This window comes from Nasonia vitripennis, assembly GCF_009193385.2.
Source record: "Nasonia vitripennis strain AsymCx chromosome 5 unlocalized genomic scaffold, Nvit_psr_1.1 chr5_random0006, whole genome shotgun sequence".
NCBI lineage: Eukaryota > Metazoa > Arthropoda > Insecta > Hymenoptera > Pteromalidae > Nasonia > Nasonia vitripennis.
Window position 1 is genome coordinate 294687 of NW_022279657.1, and position 18566 is coordinate 313252.

The following is an 18566-nucleotide window of genomic DNA, read 5'->3' on the forward strand; positions in this document are numbered from 1 at the left end:
TGATAATTTTTTTGTTGAATATTTAAGTTATGATGAAATGACGTATGAATGTAAATATTGTTTTGCTAAATATTGGAAAGAAGAAAAAGTAAAATCAAATTGTTGTCATAATGGGAAAGTGCATTTATGTCCTTTAAGCAAATATGATGATGAGTTAAAAGATGTTTTATTATATGATGATGATTTTAGAAAATTAATAAGATATTATAATAATCTTTTTGGTTTCGCATCTTTTCTGACTAACGAAATAGAACAAAAAGGACAATCTATTTACAATATTAAAATACAAGGCCAAATTTGTCATGTAACTCCCAGTACTTTAAAACCAGATGTTAATAAGGGACCTAAACATAGTCAATTATATATATATGATGATCAAACGGTTGTTGAACAGAGATTAAATGCATATAATAATACAAATTTAATCCAATCTCATATTGAAATTTTGACTAAGATTTTGAAAAAAAATCCTATAGCTAAAAATTATAAACACTTGCATCAAGTAGCTAACATTCAAAATCTTCCAAATTATAAAATGATTTTTTTACGAAAAGACGGACAAATAAAACATGTATATAACAAACCACTAACCGCTGAATGCGGTGCTATTATAGTTTCGGACTCAGGGTTACCAGAAAATTATGATCTTTGCGTATATCCTAAAGAATTACTAGAAAATCATTCACAAGAAACATATTTAAATAAATTATCGCAATTTATTGATCCAATGGTTTTCCCATTACTGTTTCCACTAGGTGATTTAGGATGGAGTACTAATTATTTTCAAAATTATCAGTCAAAGGAAAAAAAACAACTCACCCTTTTGCAATATTATTCTTACAGACTTGCATATCGACCAAACGAGAAAATTTTTAGTCCTTTATTGTATGCGGGAAGATTAACTCAACAATTTTTTATACATTCTTACGTGATGATAGAACATAATCGCTTGAATTATTTGAGAAGTAATCAAAACAAATTAAGGATCGAATGTTATCAAGGCTTATTAGATGCAGTAGTTAATAGTGCTTCAAATATTTCTGATAATTTTGGAACAAAAGAAAAAATTGGAAATCTGTTTATACTACCATCAACATATATTGGAGGTCCTCGATATATGCAACAACATTATCAAGATGCAATGGCTATTATAAGAAAATGCGGTAGACCAGATTTATTCATAACTGTAATATGCAATCCAAAATGGAAAGAATTAAAATTAATTTTAAAACGATTTCCAAAATATACAACTCCAAATGATATACCTCACATCACCGTTAGACTATTTCACACAAAATTACAATCAATAATGGATGATATAACACAAAAAAATATTTTTGGTAAAGTATTAGCTTATGTTTATACAGTTGAGTTTCAAAAAAGAGGTTTACCACATGCACACATTTTAATAACATTACATCCTGATAACAAAATAATCACATCTGAACATATTGATAAATATATATCTGCTGAAATAATTTCAAATAATGACAAACTTAAGAAATTAATTATCAAACATATGCTACACGGACCTCATAATAATAAAAGTCCATGTTTGAACAACAAAAAAAAAGAATGCACAAAAAAATTTCCAAAGCCTTTCGCTCATGTAACTACAATACAAAAAAATGGTTACCCAAAATATAAAAGAATAAATAATACTTCTGATAATCATGTTTATAAAACTAAATATAATGAGAAAATTCCTGTCAATAATCAAATGGTTGTACCATATAATAAGTTTTTATTAATGAAATACAAATGTCATATAAATGTTGAATATTGTGCTTCTATGCAAAGCATAAAATACATCTATAAATATATCCATAAAGGTAGTGATAGAGCATTTGTCAAAATTCAAAAAGATGATGATTGTAATAATGATGATAAATTTGATGAAATTAAAACTTATGTTGATGGTAGATATTTAAGTCCAATGGAAGCAGCTTGGCGATTACAAAATTATCCAATTTGTTATAGAAGTCATTCAGTAGAAAATATGCCTGTACATGATGAAAACAAACAATATAAAATATTTGAACTAAATAAAATTAAAACTGCAATAGACAACTATCAAACACGACTAACAGCATGGTTGGTATTAAATAAAGTCGATGATTTCGCAAAATCTATAAAATACGTAAATATTCCAGAATATAATATTTTTAATAGACAAAGTAAAAAGTGGCAAAAAAGAAAAAATAAAATGAAAAATAATACTATTGGTAGATTAAACGTGGTTTCTCCCAAAGATCACGAACGGTTTTATTTAAAATTGATATTAAATAAAGTAAAAGGTGCCACGTCGTTTAAAGATTTGAAAACTTACAACGATATAAATTATAGTACATATAAAGACACTGCTATTGCCATGGGTTTAATTGAACATGATGATCAAATTGATAAAATTTTTGAAGAAGCTTGTACTGTTATGTTACCGAATCAGTTGCGACCATTTTTTGCGTGGTTCTTACTTTCTGAAAATATTCAAGGTGATCGCATATGGAAAGAATACAAAAACATTTTCACAGAGGATTTTATTGATAACAAAGAAAATTGTGCTCTTTTACATATTAACCAAATTGTGACCGAGCCTGAACGTTGCGCGATTCGAACACAATGAATCGCGCATAGCAAGCCTTAGCAACGAGATCAACGACGTCGCGGATGTTGTTGTTTAGTTAGAGTCTGATCATGACAGCTGATGAGTTGAGACGTGCGATTTGAATAAAGAGTTTGTGTTTCTTTTCGTAAATACGTGTTCTTTCATTTACACCCGTACCTGGTCATAACATTTTGGGGGCTCGTCCGGGATAATTTATTCAAACACCATGAACGCCGAATTGGATATTTGGTTATTGATTGCCTCACGGATTGATGAACAAGAAACGCATCCTGTTGTACGTAGTATCAGAGAGAAGGCTAGCATGGAAATCGCGAAGGAATATCAATTTAGGAAAGAAACTGAGACAAGAATAGAACCGCTTGAGACGGAAGTGAACGATCAAGAATTGGTCGAAAAGTCTGTGTATTTGCGTTCTGAAAAGTTGTTAAAAATCGCAAGAAAACCAATTCCAACCTCAAGAACATCAACTCAACCAATTGCATCTCCAAGAATACTCTCAAGAACTGATCTGCAAGCTGAACAACTACGGAATGAAGAATTAGCAAGGCAATATCATTCAAGCTTGCTGCTCATAAACGGCTGTATCGATTTGCTTGAAAAGCAAAAGGATCTTCAACTACAATTTAAACAGCTGTCAATTGAACACAAACATCACAAACACAGACATGACATAGACACAGACATAATCACTGAAGGGTCAATTTTTGATGAATCGCACGTCTCAACTCATCAGCTGTCACGATCAAACTCTAACTAAACAACAACATCCGCGACGTCGTTGATCTCGTTGCTAAGGGTAGCTATGCGCGATTCATGGTGTTCGAATCGCGCAACGTTCAGGCACGGTCACAACAATATATATATATATATATATATATATATATATATATATATATATATATATGTGTGTGTGTGTGTGTGTGCGTGTGTGCCGTTTGCTTGCAGATGATAAGCGACCATTTCAGACCATGATAGTTTTGAATTTTTGTCCCCTTACGCACGCTAATGCATCGCCAAAAAGGCGCATTCGAATAAGGTGCGCACAGTCTTCTTCGTTCCCTTCAAGGAGAATATCTCACGCTTCAGTGCAACTGTCGACAAACTGTGTTAATGGTATGTTCGATCGATTAAAACGAGGAATTAAATCAAGCGTGTCCTTCAAAGAGATCCCTTTTATTTGTGGCGCTATTTTTTCCTTATAACTCTCGATTTTACTTTCACTATTTTTTTCGTTTATGATTTCGTCGAATTTTAGACGTGTCTTCGGAGCAATTATTTGTAAAGGGTTTATTCTATTTCCAGTTGGCGTAGAGAACTGTTCGTTATTCTGTGTGTGGTCGCGAGTGTCGTTAGGACTATTCTTAAATGCAGCGATTCCCCAAAAATTTGAGATCCGCCGGCGGACGTAGTCGGATACGTTAAAAGGTTTTCTCCTTTTTTAAGTTTTTCGCTTAATTCGTCAACGTTCTCTGCACTTTGAAGATAGTCATCTAAAACTTCCTTTTTCACGCAAGGACTCAATTGGATTTTCAATTGCGCGATTTATTGTGTAATTCGCCTGCTTCTCGCGCGACTTCTTCTGCCGATTTTGCCAGGGACTGTTTCGATAGTAACTGTTTATTTGCTTATATTTTCTCAAATTTCGTTGAATTTTTGGCGAATTACACAACTTTCTTCCTTTTCTTGCGATTGGGTATTAACTTCTGAATAAATTCTGGATAAATTTTAGTTAAATTAGAACTGGATAAATTCTGTATATTTTATAAATTAAGGGATTCAGATAAATTCGAGTTAGTCAACACTCGGTCGATAAACTTTTTTCTGATTCGGCTAATTCTAATTCATGAGCAGCGTCTCTTGGCTTTGTAACAGTAGGATCTCGCTGCCCGAGATTGGGGTTTGAGAAAAGCGGCGTGGCTTCTAGAGATGCGATCTCTCAGGCAACAGCGAAAATTTTAAAATTTTCTTAATTTAAGTTTCTCGGCTTTACTAATGATTCTCTTAATCGGATCGGTTTTGTAGATACTTGCTTAAGTGAAGTACTTGTGTTAACTTGTTTAATAACACCATCTTCTTCGTCATTCGTAACTTTACTCTTTTTATAAGTGCCAAATAAGTTCTTGTCTAAACTCTGAACTCTATCAAGAATTGATTTTCTAGCTTTTGGTTTAAAAAAGGGGCTTCTTCGTGATACTTCGATAAACTCTTTTCTAATCTTTTATAACTTCGGCTTGCTTTTCTTTCTAACGCTGGATCTACGAGATCATTTCTCTTTTGGGAATCTGAATATTGATTTATTATTTGTAAATCGGGGTTTAAGAGACTGTCGTCTAAATTGAGTGTTCGGTTTTCATGAGTTTTCATTATATTCGCTTCATGATTTATTATGGTTCTTTCGCTCTCGTCACTACTCGACATACTTAATTTTTTGTACAACTTTTATTTTTCAAATTTTATATTTTCTATTTGTTTAATTTAATTTCTTCTTCAGTGAATGCAAATAGTGCGTCGAACTTTTTCCCTATCTCGATTTGAAATTCTGACAATTCGACGTTATTCTTTTGTTTTACTTCCCCCGTCGTCGCAATGGCTTGGGAATTTTCCGTCGGCGAATTCACTTAACTCAGCCATTTTTTTAAATTTTCCTTCTCAATTGCTAATTTTTGCAGAAATCTCAACTTTCCACCTCTTCTGTTTTTTCGCGAGGCCTCAACTAATTTATTTGCAGTCTTCATTTAATTTCATTTTGCGTATAGTTAAAAAAAGGTGTTTTGTTGACTAGTACGGATTGCACAATGAGAATAAAGGACCATTACAAAAATAAACTTACACTAGCCAAGGGAGAAATAAGTGAATTGAAAGTCGAGAATGAAGAGTTATTAGAAAAGAATGAAATTCTAAAAAGTTTGAAAGTCGAACTGAAACATCGCGAACATACTAATTAAACCAAAGGAAGTAGCGAAGATACAGCAAGTCCAAAAACAAATTAAGCAGAGTCTATGTAAGACAGACAAGCAAATAGACAAGGTGTTTATAAGCAAGGACAGTATAGTTGTAAAATGTGGGAACAAGCAGGACATTACGGAAGTACAAAACATGTATTGAACACGCAACTACTGAAATTGAAACAAAAAAGAAGCTACGAATTAACCCATTAAAAACCAGGCAAAACCAGCAAGAGATATCGAGAAACGAACTGTGCCATCCTTTGCATAACCAAAAAAAAATACCCGTGTTTTTTCTTTTGTCGATCACAATTGTTTATAACAAATTATTTAAACAAATAACCCAAAATGTCGTAATTTTGCAAAACTGAATGCGGATATCGATTCTACGGTCAAAAACACGACAAAAACCTATGTAACGTTTTTTTGTCAGAGTTCAATTTGTTAGTGTAAAATAAGGATAAACAATCGTGCGCAAAGTAGTAAAAGTTTTAATAAGTTTCCGAGTTATGAACACAAAAAATAAGCTCATCCAATTATGGCATGCAACGGACGGATGAGAAGGATGATTTACATGTGAAAAGTTTGTTCCTGTTTTAGACTAATAAATTGAACTCTGACAAAAAAACGTTACATAGGTTTTTGTCGTATTTTTGCCCGTAGAATCGATATCCAAATTCAGTTTTGCAAAATTACAACATTTTGGGTTATTTGTTTAAATAATTTGTTATAAACAATTGTGATCGACAAAAGAAAAATCACGGGTATTTTTATTTTTGGTTATGCAAAGGATGACACAGTTTGTTTCTCGATATCTCTGCCAGGTTTTGTCTGGTTTTTAATGGGTTAAAGTATTCGGAATAGAAGGAATGAATGATAGTGACACGGATGAGATTGTAACTGATATCAGACAGAGAAACAAACTTACAGACAACGATGAATTAAACATAGTACACAAATACAAGAACAACAAAACGCAACTATGGACACTAGTGGCTGAAGTCAATGCTATTCATTACAGTAAACAGGTTTCAAGTCGGAACCATAAAAAAACAGATTTAAGATAACTAAAATAAATTAAGACAACTAGCTAATAAAGAAAATTGGTCTAAAATCTATTAAATGCAGGACTCTAATTTGGCTACAAATGTTCTAATACAGAAAATAAAGAATTGTATACAAGCAACTGTAATAATTGATAAGTCAAATTCAAGCAAAAGAAAACATAAATATTGGATAACTCCAACGATAATTAAGTCTTGTGAAATCAAAAAGTTATATTACCATCTATGGAATACAGATCGTAGCGATAGGCAATTAGAATCACAATATAAAAACTATGTTCAAATCTTGACAGGTTTAATCAATGACAGGTTATCCTTGACGCGAAAATAAAATAAGACAAAAATCAGATACAACTTAATATGATCAATCTAACAAAACTATGGGATTTCATAAACAATAAAATAAGGGAAAAAAAACTCATAATCCTATAGATTATATCAGAGTAGATGAAAACAATATTACAAACAAAGACGAAATAGCTAACATGATGTTCATTAAATCAACAAATGTACTAGAGGTATCGAATACTATCAATGCGTTGAAATTGAAGAACAGTGGTGTAGACAAAATAAATGCCAAAACATTAAAAACAATAAACGATTACATAGTGCAACCACTGACTTACATATTCAACATGTGTATATCGAATGCTTCGTGGCCAGATGCATTGAAAAAGGCTGAGGTCATCCCAATTTACAAATCAGAGGACAGACACAACATTGCAAATTATAGACAAATCTCTTTGATATCCAATATAGCTAAAATATTCGAAAAAATACTCTACAATAAAGTCTATAACTTTATAATGGACAATAATGTCATATCAAATCAACGGTTTGGCTTTTTGAAAAAAGTTGGCACAAAGGATGCTCTAAACTATATATCTAATATACTGTACCAAAACATTAATAGTAGTAAACCTACTCTTGTAGCTTTCTTGGATTTAGCAAAAGCGTTCGATACCGTCGATCACAAATTGCTACTAGCTAAACGGTACAGCATTGGAATAAGAGGTTTGGCATTGGAACTGCTTACGAGCTACCTAAGTGATAGATATCAAAAAGTAGTAGTGTAATCAGTATAGAAAAATAAATATAGGAGTTCCACAAGGAACTATTCTAGGACCTCTGCTCTTTATTATATATGTTAATGATATTCTGAAGGCTATTCCGCACGATGCAATATTAGCGTATGCAGATGACACGGTAGTTGTGTCATCTGGCAATACTTGGGGTGAGGCTCAGGAAAGCATGAATAGACATTTAGCGATGATTGATAATTTCCTGGCTGTAAATAGACTATCGTTGAATGTGGATAAAAGCGTTTACATTGCGTTTAGAAGCCTCTGTGATGGTGTACCGAAGAATCTAGATGTAAGAATCAGAGATAGATTAATAACTACAGTTGAAAGCTGTAAATACCTGGGTATAATCTTTGATTATAATCTAAAGTGGGACAAGCAAATACAATATATAATAAGGAAAACTAAATATTTAGTGTATATATTTTACAAGATATCTAAATTCATGTCGTCCGACACAATGAGATTAGTACACTATGCTTTCTTCAATACCATCATAAGCTATTGGATCATAGCATGGGGAGGTGCTTATAACAATATCATGAATCCATTAAAAAGTTTTCAAATAAGACTACTAAAGATTGTAAATAAGAATAATTTCATTGAACTGAAAAAGTGTCCTATGTTCATCGATCAGTTATTCACTTTTGAATGATTAAAATGCCACTACTGTAAACTTAAAAATGTGTACCTAGAGACTAGTAGTATAACTAGAAAGAAAAGCCTAATAATACCAAAAAATAAAAAAAGGATCAGTAACAAAAATGGCTACACAAAGGCCTTAATTACTTTCAACTATTTGCCGAATGACCTGAAAACTCTCGATATTAATTAGGATGATTTTTTTGTAGGTGCAGTAGTTTTTGAGATATATAAAAAAAAAACATGAATTCGCCGTTATTATTGTTAATAACAAACAGATAAAGTATTTGCTAGAAGGAAACCCAGTTATTTTCAATAAGCGCTGTAAATATAACCATATCGAGTGGAAAAATCCAGGGAACAATTAAAAAAACACAGAAAGGAAGCTGGCGTTTGAATTAGTATATAAGTAAGACTTCTCTATCTATATCTGCTGAATTCTGATAGAAATATTGAATGTTTTGCTGCTCGATCAGCTTAGCTGGGCTTGCACTAAATGATTATCTTCCTGGAATAAGAATATTTTGGAACTACAGGCGGTTTTCTGCCAGTGTCGGCTATTAAGCATGGACTTTAAAAATTGCATGTAACTGCATAGCATATGCATATTCGACCCTTGCAGCGATAAAGAAACGGCTGCAAGCCGTGAGATGAGAAAATCACTCGAGCACTCGCGCTCCGCGAGTGTTTTTTTATTCAAAATTAATTTAAAAAAACCATTGGGTGTACAGCAATCAAGCTTTTTACATCTATAATACAACAGATGAGTCAACAGGGCATATGATTTAAATTCTTTTATATATGTGATATCTATCAAGTCGCCTTTGAAATAATTAAAGAATCATATGTATATCTATAGCTATGACTGACTGAAAAAAAAGAGAATCGGAGAGTGGAAAAATTAATTTATTTCGCAAAATAAATTTTTAAACTTAAATTACTAACTAACTTAATTATTTTACAAACGACCAATTTTCTTAACAAAATAATATAGTAATTAAAAAGATCTTATAAATATCTTTGAAATTGTATACCCATACATAAACATAAACCGTCGTGTCTTTACAATGCACGTTGGCAATAGATGTTTTGTCGCTGCGACTAACAACTTGAAACGGTCTGTCGTATGGCATCTGGAGCGAGTTTTTTACAGCGTCATGACATATGAATACATTTGCTGGGCGAAAAGTTCGCGCCAGTTCATTCGTAGTATACAAGGAACGGGAATACTCGGGATGTGCTTAATAAAGACACCGAATGTAATTCTGGAGATAAGACTGTATTTAAGACTGTATTTTCCCGATTTTAGATTAGAAGCGACTTCCTAGGTAGGCGGCCAGGCCGTAACTGACCGCAACTTACGATCAAGCTCCTCTCGCGCCTGCCACGCCGTAGTTGTTCGACAAGGGGCGCGATAACCCGGAGCTGACTAGAGGGGAGCACCCGCTCTAGGTGAAGTCCTGCCTGAGGACCAGCGTCTGCTTACGACAACTGCGGTGGTGGTGCGATGTTGAAACCCCCACATACATGCTCCGATGTTACTAGGTCCTTGAAAACGAAAGTTTTCGCTGTGCCATGTCGGGTGACGGCTGCTGGTCTTACAATTAGCTGTTGCAAGTATTCTTGCAGCTCTCTGATAAGAATCGCCGGATCTTTGTTCTAGCGTTCGTCGGAAGCAGAAAACTCTTCAGGTAAACGCAGAGGTTCACCGTAAACGAGTTCTGCTGAGGTGGCTGTAAGGTCGTCCTTCCACGCTGCCCGTATGCCTAGGAGGACATTGGGCAGAACCTGCGTCCATGTTTTGCTGGCATCGGATAGCGACGAAGTCGTTCACCGTGCCGATTGCTTGCGGATGATAAGCGATCATTCGCAGGCGAGTTGTACCGGTTAATTGGCTAAGCAATTAGTAATGGTATGACTCGAAATAACGACCTTGATCGGTGGTGACGCGCCACAATATGCTAAAGCGACAGATCCAGCCGTCGTAGAAAGCACGAGCGAATGTCTCCTTTACCTGGTCCGGTATCGGAAAATCTTCTAGCCAGCGCGTGTAATGATCCACGCACGTAAGACAGTATTTCTGACCTTCAGGTGGTGGCAGAATGATGATGTCGATGTGCACGTGCTGGAATCTCGCAGATGGTGGCGTGAAATCTCCGATTGGTGACGTAACGTATCGGGAGGTCTTTGACTGTTGGCACTGGATGCAGGTTTGCGCCCATGTCCAACAGTCCGTCTTGATGGACGGCCACACGTAGCGTTGTGACATGAGCTTGACGGTGGATTTAAAACCTGGATGAGCGAGATTGTACACTGCGTCGAATGCTGCTCTACTGAAAGTCTCCGTGATAAAGAGTTGCGCAGTGTTCGGCGACACATAGCACAGGATTTTGGCGTCGGTCCCTGGAAACTGCAACAGCTTAAGTTAGAGGCCGTGATCTGTCGGCTTGATGTTTTGGATCTCGTAGTCGCCTTGTTGTGCGTCTGCCAGCTCGCTGTAGTCGATCGCGTGGTCACTGCTTTGATGCGTGAAATATGAAAATATGTCGTATGTCTGCCGAGTATTGGCTGATGAAGTCTAGGTGTTGGGCCTGCCTCGGTGATGCGTGTTTTTTGCTTAAAATAAAAAATCAGTGTCTTATGGTCCGTGTAAACGACGAACGCGCGAGCTTCTACCATGAAGCAGAAATGTATGATCGCCAGGTAGATAGCGAGTAATTCGCGATCGAAAGCGCTGTAACGGGCTTGCGTCGGGCTCAGTTTCTTTGACAAGAATCCTAACAGCTCCCACTGATCGTCTACTCGCTGCTGCAGGACTGAGTGCGCCTTCTTCCGGATGCGCGAGGAGCGTGGCTTGCTCGAGGTCAGCCATGGTCTTCTCCAAGGCCGCCGTTGCTGCATCCGTCCAGCCGACCGACCGGTTGCCTTTGATCTTGCCCTTTAGAAGCTCGTTTATCGGCGTTTGCGTCCTTGCTGCGTCTAGGTCACGGTAGAAGTTTACCTCTTCGATTAAACGCTAAAGCTGCTTCGCAGTATGCAGTCTCGTATACTTGCTGATGGCTTCGTTTTTCCGGGACGTTGGACGTATGCTGTTGCTCGTCACGCGTAACTGAGGAATTCGACCTTCAGCTGTCCGAAAACGCACTTGGCAGGATTGACAACGATGCCGTACTGCTGCAGGCACTGAAACAGCTGCTTTAGGTGGTCGTGGTGTCGTTCCTCGCTGTATGATGCCACAAGGATGTCATCGATGTACGCGTAGCAAAAATCTAGGCTACATAGCATCTCGTCGACGAAGCGTTAGAACCGCGTTGCGCAATTCAAAACTCATGAACGGGAATTCGAATAGTCCGAATGGCGTTATGATGGTCTTAGTGATGTCTTCCTCGGTGACCAAGATCTGGATGTACGCTTAAACTTAGTCGATCTTGAAGAAGATCTGCTTATCTCAAAGCGCTTGGGCGAAATCGTGAATGTTAAGCACGGGATAACGGTCCGGTATAGTGATCACCTTAAGTCCCTGGTAATCGCCGCACGGCTGTTGGATGCCCTTGCCTTTCGGTGCCATGTGCAGAGGCGCCACCCATTCGCCTTTGCCTATTCTCGCCGTGCTTAGCTGCAACATAAAGATGAACTTTTGTCGTGCTAGGCGCAGGTGATCGACTGCGAGTCGGCGAGGCTAGCACGCCATTGGAGGACCTGGTTTGTCTTGGTGTGATGGCGCGTCGTATGTCTCGTCACGAGTACTCGTCAGTCGGATCATCCGGGTACTTGACTAACAGCTAGTAGTAGCTTGAAGTTCCGGTGATCACTTTGATGCTGAAGCCTTCGTCGGCCTGAAGTGGTCCGCGCGAGGTACGCTGAGTTACAGTCTTCTGTCTTACAAAAAATCCTCAAAATATTTTACTTCTTAAAGTGTAAAATTACATACTCCAAAGAGAAAAAGTAGATGAGAAGTAGAGGGGAAATAGAGGGGAAGTAAAGGGAAAGTAGAGGGTAAGTATAGGGGAAGTCAAGGGGAAGTGAAGGGGGAGTGGAGGGGTTAGTAGAGGGGAAACGGAGAAGGGTTAAGGGGTAGTGGAGGGAGGTGGAGGGGGCAAAGTTTAATCAAAATAACATTATTTTTTAAAGAATTTAACGTTATTAAGTAGAGGGGAAGTTAAGGGGTAGATGGAGGGAAGTGGTGAGAGTATAGACGGGGGTGGCGGAGGGTGGAGGAGATGTCAAATTAAAATCACGCTTACAGCTATATAATATAGGAGGATATATATATATATATAATAATGTTATTTTGATATATATATATATATATATATATATATATATATGTACGAGTTCTTTGACTATATATATGTGTGTGTGTGTGTGTGTGTGTGTGTGTGTGTGTGTGTGTGTGTGTGTGGCAAACATATGCGATCTGAGTATTATTTGTTCCCAGCCGTGGTGCGTACGTGATTTTACATACCCCATGCTGGCATGTAAAAAAGTTTTGTAATTAGTCTTAGATTAATGAGAGATTTGGAATATTTGTAGTAGGCTTTAAAATGTGTCCATGTACTGGGTTCTTTACCTTATAGCCTATATCTTTTATAATTCTAAATTGATATCTCTGTAAATTATAAGAATGATGTTATTGAAGAAAAAATATAAATTGTATTTTAGTTTGTACATATTAGTAAATGAATTTACAATTTTTTTATTTTCATCATTTCCTTTTTCTGTATATCACAGGCCTGTGCGTCTTTCGGGGTGATGTTTCCGCCTTATCACTAACTTTCGCCTTAGTTGAGCCCCTCGGTCGGCCGGGCTTGCGTTTTACTATTCGCTGTTCTTCCGGCGGCTCGCTTGCCGTTGCAATCTTTCGCGGTCTCCCTCGCGGACGGCGGGGAGGTTCCCCCGCCGCTCCTACTGGGTTTTTCGTTGCTCTGCCGAAGCATGCGCCCGCTGGCGCGGTCACACGCTTTCTCGGTTGTTTTTCGCGCTCATCCTCGCCCCCCGTCCCTACATCCAACGGCTCGAGCTCAGGCTCGTTTCCGCACGCTGCAGGCGGGTCGCGCATCGCCTCTGTTTCGCTATCATCCCTCGGTGGTCGGGCTTGGTTGTCGTCTGCTTCGTCGTCTAAATCGTCGCCTGCCTCGTCTTCTGCCGTATCGTAGAAGATTTTCATCTCCTCTGCCGGCACCAGCTTCTCGGTTTTTCCGTCTTTGCCGGTTAACTCGAATGTATTCGAGCGGACCTGTGCGGTGATGGTGTACGGGCCTGCATACGGCAAGGCTAGTTTCGCCGCTATTCCGCCGGCGGCTGACGACAGTACGTGCCTTCTCTTGGCGACAATATCGCCGACCTTCAAGGTCGCCGCTCGGCGACGAGCATCGAAATATGAAGCGTGGCGATCTCGCGCTTCGCCAGACAGGGCTTTTGCTCGCTCGTGTAAAGCTGGTAGCTTGGCGAGCCGGGCTTGCCAATCGCCTACGGCTCCCTGCCGCGCCGCTTCTTGGTCTTCTTTTGCTCTGAGCGACGCTGGCATTGCAGAGCATCTGGCACATGGTGGTCGGCGCCTTTCCGGTATTCGATTGTATATTTATGCCCTTGCAGCTCGAGCGCCCAGCGAGCCAATCTGCCTATTGGATTACGCAGATTGCATAACCATCTCAGACTGCTGTGGTCTGTTATTAATTTAAATTCGTAGCCTTCTATGTACTGGCGGAACTTGCGTACCGCAAACAACACAGCTAGGCACTCTCGCTCGCTGACTGTATAGTTTCTCTCAGCGGTTGTGAGCACTCGGCTAGCAAATTCAAGAACTCGCTCCTGTCGAGTTTTTATGACGAATTACTGGTCGAAATCTGGACAGTGCAGTACTGGTGCCGAGGCGACGAGAGCTTTTATCGACTCGAACGCTGACTGCTGGTCTTCTCCCCATACGAACGGCTGATTTTTTCTTGTTAGCCGAGTCAGTGGCTCGGCCAACGCTGCGTAGCCCTCTAGAAATTGCCTATACCACGATGCCATACCGTGGAAACGCCTCAGTTGTTTTAGATTCTTAGGCTGTGGAAAATTCACTATCGGAGCGATCTTCTCCGGATGTGGCCTGAAGCCGTCTCTGTTTACAAGGACGCCGAGGTATTTCACCTCTTCTTCCCAGAACACGCTCTTCTCTCTGTTGGCCGTCAACCCTGCTTCCTTGATTCTTTTTAACACGCGCTCGAGGACTTTAACATGATCCTCCAACGTTTCTGTTGCGACAATTACGTCGTCTAAATAAGAAACGGCGTGTGGCCGCAGCTCTGGCGTAATTATTTTGTCCATCAGCCTTTGAAACTTGGCTCCTGCTTCTGATAAACCGAAAGGTAGGCGCTTGAACTGGAAAAGCCCCATCCCAGGCACCGTGAAAGCTGTATACTGCTTGCTCTCTTCGCTTAGCGGTATCTGGTGGTACGCGCTACTTAAATCGATCGTTGAAATGTAGCGCGCTTGCTGCAATTTCCTCAGTATCGCATTCATCTGTGGCAGTGGATAAGCGTCGTTCCGTGTGATCGCGTTGACTTTCCTAAAGTCGACGCCAAAGCGATATTTTCCATTCGCTTTTCTCACCATCACCACTGGGCTCGCAAAAGCACTGTTCGATGGTTCGATTATATCTGCCGCGAGCATAGCTTTCACCTGTTCGTGCATTTCCTCCTCTATTTTCCTGGAGACCGAAAAATATTTTTGCTTTATTGGCCTTGTAGTCTGCAGCTTGATGTGATGTTCTATCCACGTCGTGCATCCTGTTTCTCCTGTCTCTGGATCAATAATTTTGTCGAGGAGCGCTCGCAGCGCTTCTCTCTGCGGCTCTTCTACGTCTGCTAGCCCCATGGAGGCTAGAGTTAGCACGCCTCCTTCCATCGCCGCCAACTCGACGTTGACATACTCTTTACTCTCCTTGAAAGGCGGCTTTGATGTCGTAGGATCTAACACTGCCTTGAATGTTAGCATAAAGTTGAAACCGACAATGCAGTCCGTCGGAAGGTCCGGTATTATTGCCACACGGACTTCCTTCTCAACATTGCCGACTCTGAAGGGCAGCCAGACGTAGCCTACGATCTTCGTGTAGCTACCGTCTGCTAGTTTGGCGCCGTGGCCGTGACTCGGCATGAGTTGCCGTCCCAGTGCACTCGCTAGCTGCAGTCCGATCGGACCCATGCTTACACGAGACGCGCCTTTGTCGAAAACTTCCGACTCTTGCCTCCATCCACCAGCATTTCTCCTGGGAATTGTCTTCATCGCCTGGGAGGTTATATTCCTCTCTCGCTTGACTCTCCAGAATCGAGTCGATTACGTCGTCCGCATCTAGCTCGCTTCTGCCAGGCTCTCTGTGCTCTTGCGTACATTGGCCTGCCTCATCTCCCTCGTTAGCTGTTTCTGCTGACAGTGATGAGAGCGCGGCGGGCTCCTACATACCCTCGCCCGCCTTTCGCGCTTTATTCTTATTTTTCGGACTCGGCGTAATTATCGCGCCGTGTCGTTCCTGCTTCTCAGGAGAGCTTTCCCTCGCCGTGCGCGGTGCCCCCGCGCACGCTTCCCCGAGGCGTGCACTCCTATTTTCGATATGTGACAACAAAGTTTTTTTCATGTATTTTATCGGTATGACATGTTGGTTTTTTATTAGTTCAAATTCGTTTGTTCTAAGACTTGAGACTAGTGATTAGTGTACAATTTTGTAATTTTTACTTGACTTGCTAATTTCATTATTTATTTCAATTTTTATGAAAAAATTTCTCTCCATTTAATGTATGTATAATAGTACGTACTAAAAAACAGCAAAATTAATGTACTATAATACGTACTATACTATACTATAATACATCTCATTATCGGACAATTTTAGATAGTTTTTTGTACGTACTATAGTACTTACTAACGCGAACGTATGTGTATGTACTAAAATACAAAGTCCTATGTTTAGTTGTCTTATCATGCTAATGAAAGAGAGAGAGAGAGAGAGAGAGAGAGAGAGAGAGAGAGAGAGAGAGAGAGAGAGAATTATTCAAACGATACTAACAGCAGCATGAATAGTAATTCCAGAAAAGTATCTTGTGATTTAATTAGAGACAACAATCAGCTATTGAAACTGTTCAAAACAAGTCTATGAAGTATAGATGCTATTAATGCTTTCAAAGAAGATGAATTAAAAGAATCCTGGACCGGTAATCCAAAGTATGAAATGCTTTTAGAAACTTGGAGGAAAATGAAGAGGCTTTGTCATATGTTTATTTATTAGTTCTTATTTTATTTCGTATGTAACATGTCTATTTACAAAAAAAGTCATTGAAATAATTTGTGATACAAATGACAAAAGTATTGATCAAATCTCATCAATCTTATTTTGATTTGACATGATTCTTTCTCAAATATAAAATGTTTTTAATGGTAATAAACTTTTAGTTTAAATTAAATAAAGGTTTTAATTATAAATTTTCAGGTGAGAGTAATCAAACCTTATCAGATATATACAAGAACATGTCGAATTAGTATTAACTGTTCCACATGAATTGCAAGCTGTACCTATGAATACTTCTGACGTAAATATTATTTAAACTTCTATTGGTGAAGGTTTGTATTTATAATGTATTTATGCAATTATTTTGTTCTTGTGTACATATGATAAACTTTGAACAGAAGAAAATTTGAATAGAATTTGAAGTAGAAGAATATGGAAAGTTATAATTAAGAATATTGTTCTCCAGAAATGTCAATGAGAAATCCAAGAAAGAAACTAGCAGTATAACTACTTTAAACAATTCAATTGTTCATAAAGCAATTCTTTGTATAATAATAATTACGTATTTTCTGTATTTTAGATTCAAATGCAAATAGTTTAAATCTGTCTCCTAAACTAAAATCTTAATTTCCGATCAACATTCACTGAAAAAAAAATTATAAAATTAGAGCAAAGCAATGTCTTTAAAAACCCAATCAGTTTCTACAGTTCATAACTTGCTGAAAATAATTAAAAAAAAAAAGGAAGCAGAAAACCAGTTAAAGGATTAACAGTTCTTAATTAATAAACAAAAGAGATAAAGAAATAAAGCTATAAAGGAAAAAGAACCAAACGTTAAAAAGCAACTGCAAGAAAATAAAAATAAATTACAAATTGAAAAGAAAAATGTCTAATTACAAATAAAAGAGTCGCCCAAGTTAATTGGATCTGAGAATGATAAAGAGAATAAAAGTAAAATGGAAGAACAAAAAAGCTAAAGAGTAAATTTTAGACATCAAGCAGGCATTAATTAATGTGAATTTGGAAGCTTTACAGATTAAAAAAAAATTAAACTAGAGACAATGTAATTATAATTATATTAATTGCTAAAATCGATGTTCAATTTATTTTTGTCGTAAAAAATGTATATAAAGCAATAAAAATGTTATTCTAATCCCTCATCACTCGTAATTCCGTAATAATTTAAATCATGATTCGAACTTATAATTTAATTTAAATATTGTCCAACTACTGGTGCACTTGTGTCCAACCACATCGAACATATTTTTTTTAAACTTTGTTGTAATCCTTGTAAAATAATGTACATTAATTAATAATACGATAGTATATTACGTACCTAGGCTGGGAAAATAAAGAATATCCAAGATCACATGCGTATTGTCGCCCGAGGTGAAGCCGAGGGTGGCAAACAAATACGATCTGAGTATTCTTTGTTCCCAGCCATGGTGCGTACGTGATTTTACATACCCCATGCTGGCATGTAAAAAAGTTTTGTAATTAGTCTTAGATTAATGAGAGATTTGGAATATTTGTAGTAGGCTTTAAAATGTGTCCATGTACTGGGTTCTTTACCTTATAGCCTATATTTTTTATAATTCTAAATTGATATCTCAGTAAATTATAAGAATGATGTTATTGAAGAAAAAATATAAATTGTATTTTAGTTTGTACATATTAGTAAATGAATTTACAAATTTTTTTATTTTCATCATTTCCTTTTTCTGTATATCAGAGGCCTGTGGTCATGTAAGTGATTCTACCTCTGTGCAATTATGAGTATTATTTTTATACTTTGTAAGTTTATCTTGTTAAATAAATGAATAAATACAAAAATTTTAAAATTGATGTATAGGGAGATTATTACAACATTTTAAGAAAAATCATAGCTAATCTAGGTGGGAGTGATCTTAAGATAAAGGTTTGTTAAGGTACATAACTGATCTT

General features: G+C 37.7%; 1 protein-coding gene across 1 annotated transcript in view; it reads right to left on the reverse strand.

Moving 5' to 3' along the window:
• Positions 1–18566, reverse strand: part of LOC100115493 — a 245950-nt gene that overhangs the window by 226473 nt on the left and 911 nt on the right. The gene's annotated exons all lie outside the window — the stretch shown is intronic.